The following is an 11,405-nucleotide window of genomic DNA, read 5'->3' as shown; positions in this document are numbered from 1 at the left end:
TCTTGTGTATGTTGTAATCACACAAAAAATCATCAGTATTTTAGATTCACACCATCCTAGCAGCAGAGAGAGATTTCTGCTAAACAGTAGGCACAAGCATTGGGTCAGAAATGGCACATCCATTGTGGTCAGTTGCAGGCAACAGAAAGAGCTCTAACTGGTTTCAGTGAAAGGAATTTATACCAGGTATTAACCACATAAAATTACTGTAAGGGAAGCTGGGTCAAGCCTTAGCTGAACTTTGGGAACACCTCTAGCCCCTGAAATGACATGGCCTCTGCCATGAACTGCACCAGCCAAGGGATGCCTCATTCTCTGCCCACCTATTCCTACTTAATTCGTTTCCAAATTCAAGTCTCATGTGAGTGTCTCTGATCAGTAGAAATTAAATCAAGTCTAGAACTCTAGCTCGCAAGAGAGTCTTTTCATCATTAACTGTATAGTAGGAAAGTTATTTTTTTAAACTGTTTTACTCATTGCTGTAATTCCTAACAATTTTCCAAACAGTGCCTGGTGACTAGAACCTGGAACATAAATGTTTTTGAAGGAATGAATTGGAATGGATGTTGAGCAAGATAATCCACAGTTTTTGTAACAACCACTTAATGCGGATATTGCAGAGGGGTCTTCAATGTCTACTAGATGGTTTTGATGAGAGGAATTTGAGGTCATTTTCAAATGCTTTGAGGGTAGGATCCATGTCTGTTTTGTTTATATAGTATCCCCAACCCAAAATATGCCTGGCACATACAAGGCAATCAATAAACACTTGGTAAAATGAGTGACTGTGTACACATCAGTTGCCTTTTTCTCCTATCTCCACCATCTTTCAGTGGTAAACATTCATATTCTTCCATTTTTTTTGGTGTCATATAGATATTTATGACAAAATATATTTATATTATATTTTGTCATTACATTCAATGGCAAAAACCGCAATAACTTTTGCACAAACCAAATATTATCTTTTATAATTTTATCATTTAGTTTCCTTTTTCTAACTTGAGGATGTGTACAATACAAATTGAGAATTTATATGTTTTTGTGCACTTTCTCTATACTGAAAGCTAACTTTATTTTGGTGCTTAGTTAACTCGGGGAAGGACTGGCTGTTACAGTGACTGTGTGTGGTTGTCTAATGGGTTCATCTCTATTTTTACTGCACAGCAAATTATCATTGAATATTTTTACCCCCACAAAAGATGCCTTCCTTTTAACCTTAGAAAATGGTACCTTAACTCTCAAAGGAAGGCAAACACAGCATGATTAATTGGATTATAATGGTCATAATGACAGTTTCGAGCAGCAAGTCCTTGATTCAGCTTTGTTTCTGAGATGTCAGGTGAAGGCTAAACAAGGAGAAGTGCCAGTTGTTTGGCAAATGGTCCGTTATGACCATATTCACAATAGGATTTTTTTCCTACATATTTTTTACTTATAAAGAACAACCGATTTTTTTCCTTTCCTAAAAGAAAAATTCATTGGTGCTTTATTTTCTGTTCAGATATGTGTAGAAACCTCCATTTTATTTTGCATGCAGACCCAGCATCTGTGTATTTCTATAAATGAAGTATTGTAATGATTATTTAATTGAAGTACCCAAAGTTCAGCACCTTTAAGAATTAAAGTGAATTTCTTGCACATTATACACAGCTCCATGTTTTATTTTACAGACTTCAACTGTGTAAGTTTTTTTGTCAAAATTAGATTTGTAACTAAGAACTAAATTCATACTTTTATTATTCAATAATTTATGTTTTTCATATTTTACCTTGAGTCTTACAATGATCTAATTAGATTTAAAACATACCAGAAACTGTTAAGTTTGGATACACTGGCTTGCATGTTTGAAACACTAAAAACACATGTTAACAATGGAAAGGTGTTATTTTAACATCAAAAAAGAGAAAAAGTGCTACCTATTCATATCGTGAAAATTAAATACTTCAAAAGAAAACAAAAATGTTATCAAGCTAGATTTGTCGAGAAAACAGAATAATCTCTTAAATTTCTTAGATGTTCTTAATTTCTTCCCACATACACACACACACACACACACAGAAAGAGAGAGAGAGAGAGAGAGAGAGAGAGAGAGAAAATCTAAAGTACTCTAAATAATATGAGAAAATCCTTTAAAAGTTTTTGAAATAATTTCATCACCACAAACACTAATTTGCCCTAAGGATTGGTATCCATATTTCATGGAATGTTCGTTTGGCCAGATGGATCAAGTTTATTCTTCAAATTCAGAACAAGAGTGAGTAAATGAGGATTTAGAAAAAAGAAACAATTTGCTGGGATATTCCATCATTTCCTTGCCATTTTACCTGATTGGCTTATTATCCTCTCCATATAAACCATTTCTCTCTCAGCTTGATAGTGGTGTCTCTTTAATTTTATCTTTTTAAAAAATTGTGGTAAAATATACAAAACATAAAATTTACCACTTTACCTGTCTTGAAGTGCACATTTAGTACTATTAAGTGCTTTCATATTGTTGTGCAACCATTATCACCTTCCAAGAGTTCCTCCTGGAACTCTTTTTATTTTACAAAACTGAAACTCTGAGCCCATTAAACAATAACTCACCATTCCCCCTTTCCCCTCAGTCCCTGGCAACTATCATTCTGCTTTGTGTCTCTTTCAATTTGACAACTCAAGGAATCTTATACAAGTGAAATCATACGGTAGTTGTATTTTTGTGACTGGCTTAGTTTGCTTAGCATGATATCCTCAAGGTTCATCCATGTTGTAGCATGTTTCAGAATTTCCTTCCTTTTTAGGGCTGAATAATATTCCATTGTATGGATATGCCACATATTTTTTATCCATTCATCTATTGAAGGACACTTGGGTTGCTTCCACATTTGGGCTATGGTGAATAGTGCTGCTATGTGGTTACTATTTGCATCAAAAATCTTTTTCCAGCCTTTCACTTTCAATCTATTTGTGTCTCTAGAGTTAAAGTGAGTCTCTTGTAAACAGCATATAGTTGGATTGTTTTATTTTTTTTTCTGTATTCTGCTAATCTCTATCTTTTGACTGGAGAGTTAATTAATCCATTTACATTCAAAGTAGTTACTGATAAGGAGAGACTTCTGTCATTTTTCTTTGTTTTCTTTCTTTTTTTTTTTTTCTGAGACAAAGTCTCACTCTGTCACCTAGGCTGGAGTGCAGTGGTGTGATCTCAGCTCACTGAAACCTCTGCCTCCCAGGTTCAAGCGATTCTCCTGCCTCAGCCTGCTGAGTAGCTGGGATTACAGGTGCCTGCCACCACACCTGGTTAATTTTTGTATTTTTTAGTAGAGACAGGGTTTCACCATGTTGGCCAGGCTGGTCTTGAACTCCTGACCTCAAGTGATCCACCTGCCTCAGCCTTCCCAAAGTGCTGGGATTACAGGCATGAGCCACTGCACCCAACCTGTTTTCTATATGTCTTATAGATTCTTTTGTTCCTCATTTCCCAGATTGCTGTCTTTTTTGTTTTTAATTGATTTTTTGTGGTGAAACATTTTAATTGCCCTTTCATTTTCTTTTCTGTATATTCTATAGATATTTTCCTTATGGTTACCATGTAGATTATATTTAACATCCTAAAGCTATAATACACTAGTTTGAATTTATACCAGGTTAACTTCAATAACAAATAAAACTCTGCTCCTTTAACTGCTCAATCCCTATCCTTTTATAGTTATTGATGTAACGAATTACATCTTTATACACTATGCATTCAAAAACGCAAACTGATAATTGTGTTGTTATGCATTAGTCTCTTAAATTATTTAGAAAACAAAGTGTGAAGTTACAAATCAAAGTTACAATTATACTAACTTTTATACTAATAATTTTAAAATATGTATTAGTTCCTTAAATCATGTACAAAAACAAAAAGTGGAGTTACAAACTGGTGTTACAACAACACTAACTTTTATAATTGCCCACATATTTACCTTCACTTACATCTTTATTTCTTCATACAGCTTTGAGTTCCTGTCTACTGTCCTTTATTTCAACCTGCAGTAGTCCTTTTAGCAGTTCTTGAAGGGCAGGTCTAGTGATTACAAACTCCTCACTTTTATTTATCTGGAAATCTCTTAATTTCTCCCACATTTTTGAAGGACATTTTTGTTAAAGATAAGATTGTGTTGGCGGTCTTTCTTTCAGCACTTTGACTATATCAGCCCACTGACTTCTGGCCTCTAAAGTTTCCAATGAGAAATCTGCTGACCATCTTATTGAGGATACTAATATGTGACAAATTGATTCTCTTTTGCTGCTTTCAAGATTCTCTTTGCCTTTGGCTTTCTATAGTTGATTATAATTTGCCTTGGTGTGGGTCTCTGTTCATCTATTTGGAGTTTGCCAAGTTTCTTGAATATTTATATTCATGTCTAAATATAATATTTATATTCATGTCAACTTTAGGAAGAGTTCATCCGTTATTTCTTTGAATAATTTTTCTGCTGCATTCTCTTCTTCTTTTAGACTCCCACAATACATATATTGGTCTGCTAGATGTCCCACAGGGCCCTTAGAATCTGTTCAGTTTTCCTCAATCTTTTTTTTTCATGTTGCTCAGACTCAATAATTTCAATTGTGTCATCTTCAAGTTCACTTATTCTTTCTTCTTTTTGCTCAAATCTGCCTTTGAATCCCTAGTGAATTCTTTTTTTTTTTTTTTTGAGACAGGGTCTCGCTCTGTCACTCAGGCTAGAATATAGTGGTGCAATCCCAGCTCACTGCAACCTCTACCTCCCGGGTTCAAGTGATTCTCCTGCCTCAGCATCCTGAGTAGCTGGGACTACAGGTGTGAGCGATCATGCCTGGCTAATATTTTGTATTTTCAGTAGAGACAGGGTCTCACCATGTTGCCTAGGCTAGTCTCAAACTCCTGAGCTGAGGCAATATGCTCACCTTGGCCTCCCAAAGTACTGGGATTGCCGGCATGAGCCACTGAGCCCGGCCCCTGGTAAATTTTTGTTTCTTTTTTCTTTTTCATTTTTTAATTATTTCTTTATTTTTTTGAGATAGAGTCTCACTCTGTCACCCAGGCTGGAGTGCAGTGGTGTGATCTTGGCTCACCTCAACCTCCTATTTCATATTTCAAAACAATAAAATATTCTCTATGTAAATCTCCACAAAATTCTTAATAGCTTGTCCCTGCACCAGCTAAATAATTTTTCGATAAATACCAAGTAATATATTAATGGGGAAAAAAGGGTGACTTTTTTTGCCAAAAGCAAGACATTTTTCTATTAACATGTTATTGTATTGAGGGGCAGAATGTTTTCTTTTCCAGATTATAAACAAAAGGCATCTTAAGAAAGAAACTACATCTTTTTGCAAGTGCCATCAATATGGAGACTGTTCTCTATGCCAAAGTTTCTTAACACTGGCTACATGTACAGGCTGAAAAGATACATGTTGAAAAGAGACATGTGTGGTCCCAGGCCCAGAGATTCTAGTTGAATGATCTGGGGTATGACTTGGGCTTTGGGATTTCTAAATGTTTCCCAAGTAATTCTAATGGGCATAGGAATCTCTGCTCTATGCCTTTTTTTTTCTGATGGCAATGAGCATGCTACTCAACATATGATGCTCAGATTTTTTTATATTTTTCTTTTATGACAGCTCATGATTTCTGCATGCACATTTATTCTTACATTATAATTCCAGGCATATTGTCACATGCCATACCTTTTATGTGAGCCGACAAGGTATTCTTCCATTCTCGCAAGGAAAATATTGGGTTACTTTTAAGTAGGTCATGATGGTTCAAGAATCACTTTGGGATCACTTGCAGATGCAATGACACAGTGGGTTCAATGTAATTTCTGATTCATGAGGATCCAGAAAGCATTGCCCTAACAGTTGCTCATTTTTCCACTTAAGGCTGCAACCTTAACCAAGAAGCAAATACTATATCAAGAATAAAAGTAACCTAAGCCCTCTTCTAAGAAGTAGTCTCTCTAGTGCGAAATTGAGGCCAATAGCCACATAAAGGCAGTTCTTTTCTGAATACACTAATTCTGAAGCTGAATAAAAGGCTTCATTTTCCAGAGCTGTCAGTCTGGTGCCTTTCTCGACAATTAGATTTACTAAAGAATTTTATAGAGAAAAAAGAGAGAGAGAGAAATTAAGCAAAATGTCCAGATGTCATCTCTTAAAAATGCTTTATTGAGACAATAAACAAATAACATCAACAAGTACTAAAATTTTAATTAAAATATGATTTACAATGTTGCTATACACCACTAGAAGCATTCTTATTGATGGAAAATAAGATTGCTTTGCTTGTATCCTTAGGACACTCAAACACCCCATTTGACTTTGTGGGTCTCCCATCCAAGTCTTATAATATCTTTTCCATGCCCGTGAGCATGAACATTTTCTTCAACACTTTAAAACACAATGGCAGTATCAATCGTTCCCTTTCATTGCTGGCTACATCACTAAAGATATGTATATTATGTTCTCCTGCCTTCTGCTCGGAAAAATCTAAGTATTGCATTTCTGTCAATTCATTGATTGAAGAGCTTCCCCTCAGAATGTTGACAGCTGTTTCAGACATTTATAAAATAACTTGGATAACAGCTGCAAACGGATTGGCTAAAGAAGATTTTGAACCATGTAATTAGCATTCATCAAATGCACACATTTCCATTGAAAAACCTCTTCAACCCAAAAGTTGACTATCAGGAAGCTAATAATTCTTGCTAAGTCTCCAAACAGGACTTGCTAATGCTTAACTCTCCATTAGCTGATTTTAGATGAGCATATTAATGTAGTTACTATTAAATAATTTAATATTAAATGCTGTCTGTAACTAACACTGCTTTAATTTTTGTCCTTTATCCATCTAGACACTCATCCATGTAAGACTGATCTCAGGTAAAAAATTAAAATAAATACATATATCACACACAAAAATAAAAAAAGATGATAGCTCATTGTGGTGTGTGATGATCTCTTAATGATATAATGCACTGATAAATCCTGTGTATGTGAGCATAAGTAATTCCCCATATATAAAGTGGAAATAAACCTAGTCACCTAATTAATTACCCTTATGTACATACAAAATAATCTTAGTAGGACACAAAAATGTTTATGTATTTTAATCACCACTATATTAAGAAGTGCATTAAAATCCTAGAGGTAAACACACAAATATTAGTGATTGTTGCTTAGTGTGGCATGAATATAAAAGACTTTTTCTTCTTCCTATATATTGTAAGTATATTATTTGAACATGTGATTCTTATATAATTGAAAAAGTAAACTTTATATTAGAGTTCTTTGAGTACCTGAGGGAAGCTACAAGTGTACCTTCAGAGCCAAGGAAACCACTAGTCTACTTAACCCTCTTGAAAGCATCTTCAGTTTAAAGGAAATTCCCGAGGGACTAGGTTCCTACAGATAAATACACAGATCATACACTGTTTGTTGCATAAACATTTCAGTACCTATAAAAAGACTAGTGTCCTCCAAAGAATAAAGATACTCAAACATAGACTCACATTTAAAAATTATACTTGATATTAGAAATATGACTGCAAATCTGAATATCCATGGAGCAAAACTTAAGAGACCTGGAAGAAGGGATACTGCTTTTCAAGACCACCTATAAATATTTCCAAATCTGTGCATTTGTTCAACCAGCTCAGTCTACCAGAAATTCCCTTCTTTACCAACCTATTTAAATCTCTTAGGGCCTGCTTTAAATCTCGCTTCTTGAAAGTGTTTGTGCATATCTGGATTGCAGCTCCCACAGAGATGGACAGAGCAGTGTGTGGAGACTTGCATCGTGAACTTTTGCTCCAGAACTACCGCAGAAATAAACCAGGAAAGCTGAGAGAACTCACAGACCCTCTGAAGGAAGCAGATTGCTCCTGCAGGACCCAGGAGACACCCCAAATACTGTGCCGGTATCCATGGGTGAGAGATCTGCAAATGGTTCACATCACAAGACTGTGCAGACAACCCCCAGTACAAGCCCAGAGCCTGGTAGGCCTGCTGGGTGGCTAGATCTAGAAGAGAGATAACAATCACTACAGCTCAGCTCTCAGGAACACATCCCTAGGAAAACGGAGAGAGTATTACATTAAGTATTACATGTTGTCCTGTGGGACAAAAGAATCTAAACAGCAGCCTTGAGCCCCAGACCTTCCCTCTGACAGAGCCTACCCAAATGAGAAGGAACCAGAAAAACAATTCTGGTAATATGACAAAACAAGTTTCCTTAACACCCCCAAAACAATCACACCAGCTCACCAGCAATGGATCCAAACCAAGATGAAATCTCCAATTTACCTGAAAAAGAATTCAGAAGGTCAGTTATTAAGCTAAGCAAGAAGGCAACTTGCTTGGAGGTACCTTGCTTGCAGTTGAAGTCCAATTTAAGGAAATCAAAACAATGATACAAGAAATGAGGGAGAAATCTTCAGTGAAAGAGATAACATAAATAAAAAACAATCAAAACTTCAGAAAATAATGGATGCACTTAGAGAAATGCAAAATGCTCTGGAAAGTCTCAGCAATAAAATTGAACAAGTAGAAGGAAGAAGTTCAGAGCTTGAAGACAAGGTTTTTGAATTAACCGAATCCAACAAAGACAAAGAAGAAAGAATAAGAGAAAATTAACAAAGCCTCCAAGAAGTCTGGAATTATGTTAAACAACTAAACCTAAGAATAACTGGAAAACATATTTTGGGGACTAATTGAGGAAAACTTCCCCAGCCTTGCTAGAGACCTAGACATCCAAATATAAGAAGCTCAAAGAACACATGGGAAATTCATTGCAAAAGTCATTGCCTAGGCACATTGTCATCAGGTTATCTAAAGTTAAGACGAAGGAAAGAATCTTAAGAGCTGTGAGTCAAAACTACCAGAAAACCTATCCGATTAACAGTAGATTTCTCAGCAGAAACCCCACAAGCTAGAAGGAATTGGGGCCCTATCTTCAGCCTCCTTAAACAAAACAATTATCAGCCAATAATTTTGTATCCAGCAAAACTAAGCTTCATAAGTGAAGGAAAGATACAGTCTTTTTCAGATAAACAAATGCTGAGAGAGCTCACCACTACCAAGCCAGCACTACAAGAACTGCTAAAAGGAGCTCTAAATCTTGAAACAAATCCTGGAAACAGAACCTGTTTAAAGCATAAATCTCACAGGACCTATAAAACAAAAATACAATAAAAAACCCACAAGGTATACAGGTAACAAATAGCACAATTAATGGAATAGTACCTCACATCTCAATACTAACTTTGAATATAAATGGCCTAAACGCTCCACTTAAAAGATACAAAATTGAAGAATGGAAAAGAATTCACCAACCAAGTATCTGCTGCCTTCAGGAGACTCATCTAACACATAAGGACTCACATAAACTTAAGGTAAAGGGGTAGAAAAAGACATTCCTTGCAAATGGACACCAAAAGCAAGCAGGAGTAACTATTCTTATATCAGATAAAACAAACTTTAAAGCAACAACAGTTAAGACAAAGAGGGACACTGTATAACAATAAAAGGCCTTGTCCAATGGGAAAATATCATAATGCTAAATATATATGCACCTAACACTGGAGCTCCCAAATTTATGAAACAATTACTACTAGACCTAAGAAATGAGATAGCAGCACAATAGTAATGGGGGACTTCAATACTCCACTGACAGCACTAGACAGGTCATCAAGACAGAAAGTCAACAAAGAAACAATGAATTTAAACTATACCCTGGAACAAATGGACTTAACAGATATTTACAGAACATTCTACCCAACAACCACAGAATATACATTCTGTTCACCAGCGCATGGAACTTTCTCCAAGATAGACCATATGATAGGCCACAAAATAAGTCTCAATAAGTTTAAGAAAATTGAAATTATATCTAGTACTCTTTCAGACCACAGTGCAATAAAACTGGAAATCAACTCCAAAAGGAACCTTCAAAACCATGCAAATACATGGAAATTAAATAACCTGCTCCTGCCTGGGCATGGTGGTTCATGCCTGTCATCCCAGCACTTTGGGAGGCCAAGGTGGTTGGATCACCTGAGGTCAGGGGTTTGAGACCAGCCTGGCCAACATGATGAAACCCCATCTCTACTAAAAATACAAAAATTAGCCAGGTGTGGTGGCCCATGCTTGTAAACCCAGCTACTTGGGAGGCTGAGGCAGGAGAATTGCTTGAGCCTGGGAGGCAGGGCTTGCAGTGAGCTGAGATCACACCACTGCACTCCAGCCTGGGTGACAGAGCGAGACTCCATCTCAAAAAATAATAAATAAATAAATAAATAAATAAATAGCCTGCTCCTGAATGATCATTGGGTCTACAATGAAATCGAGATGGAAATTAAAAAATTCTTCGAACTGAATGATGATACTGACACAACCTATCAAAACCTCTGGGATATGGCAAAGGCAATGCTAAGAGGAAAGTTCATAGCCCTAAATGCCTCCATCAAAAAGTCTGAAAGAGAAAAAGTAGACAAAGGTCACACCTCAAGGAAATAGAGAAACAAGAACAAACAAAACTCAAACCCAGCAGAAGAAAGGAAATAGCCAAGATTAGAGCTGAACTAAATGAAACTGGAAGAAGAAAAATACACAAGATAAGTGAAACAAAAAGCTGGTTATTTGAAAAGATAAACAAAATTGATACACCATTAGCAAGATTAACCTAGAGAAAAAGAAAGAAAATCCAAATAAGCTACATTAGAAATGAAATGGGAAATACTACAACTGACACTACAGAAATACAAAAGATTATTCGAGGCTACTATGAACACCTTTATGCACATAAACTAGAAAATCTAGAGGAGATGGATAAGTTCCTGGAAAGATACAAACCTCCTATATTAAATCAAGAAGAATTAGGTACCCTGGACAGATGAATAACAAGCAGCAAGATTGAAATGGTAATTAAAAAAAAATACCAAGAAAAAAAATCCAGGACCAAATGGATTCGCAGCTGAATTCTACCAGACATTCAAAGAAGAATTGGTACCAATCCTATTGGCACTATTCCACAAGATAGAGAAAGCAGGAATCCTTTCTAAATCATTCTGTAAAGCCCAATATCACCCTAATACCAAAACCAGGAAAGGACATAACCATAAAAGAAAACTATAGGCCAATATCCCTGATAAATATAAATGCAAAAACCCTTAACAAAATACTAGCTAACCAAATCCAGCAACATGTAAAAAAGGTAATCCACCATGATCAAGTGGGTTTCATACCAGGAATGCAGAAATGCAGAAATGCAGGGATGGTTTAACATATGCAAGTCAATAAATGTGATACACCACATAAACAGAATTAAAAACAAAAATCACATTATCATGTCAATAGATGCAGAAAAAGCATTTGACAAAATCCAGCATCCCTTTATG

This window comes from Gorilla gorilla, chromosome 12, assembly GCF_029281585.2.
Source record: "Gorilla gorilla gorilla isolate KB3781 chromosome 12, NHGRI_mGorGor1-v2.1_pri, whole genome shotgun sequence".
Taxonomy (NCBI): Eukaryota; Metazoa; Chordata; class Mammalia; order Primates; family Hominidae; genus Gorilla; species Gorilla gorilla.
Note: the sequence above shows the minus strand (reverse complement) of the source record.